The following is a 247-nucleotide window of genomic DNA, read 5'->3' as shown; positions in this document are numbered from 1 at the left end:
TGGGACTGCAAAGGGTAATGGCTGAAATAGTAGTCTTGGGCTACTTGGGTTATTGTACTCGGTACTTAGACAGCTTCAAGGATATGAAAACAAGTCTTTTTATTATTATATTAAGCATAGGTTAGGAATAGAAGTTTGTAGGTTACAACTTTATACATAAATGTAAATCCAACATTAGCAGCATATATTTGCAATATGTAAAAGAAAAAGGAAAAGTTTCCATCCCTTTTTTATAGTCTTGTGAATC

General features: G+C 32.4%; 1 protein-coding gene across 1 annotated transcript in view; it reads left to right on the top strand.

Annotated features, from left to right (window-relative positions):
- Positions 1-247, top strand: part of LOC119581917 (NEDD8-activating enzyme E1 regulatory subunit-like) — a gene marked incomplete in the record, with an annotated part of 10,240 nt that overhangs the window by 6,410 nt on the left and 3,583 nt on the right.

This window comes from Penaeus monodon, chromosome 15 (genome assembly GCF_015228065.2).
Source record: "Penaeus monodon isolate SGIC_2016 chromosome 15, NSTDA_Pmon_1, whole genome shotgun sequence".
Classification (NCBI taxonomy): domain Eukaryota; kingdom Metazoa; phylum Arthropoda; class Malacostraca; order Decapoda; family Penaeidae; genus Penaeus; species Penaeus monodon.
Note: the sequence above shows the minus strand (reverse complement) of the source record. Positions and strands in the feature narration are given on the sequence as shown.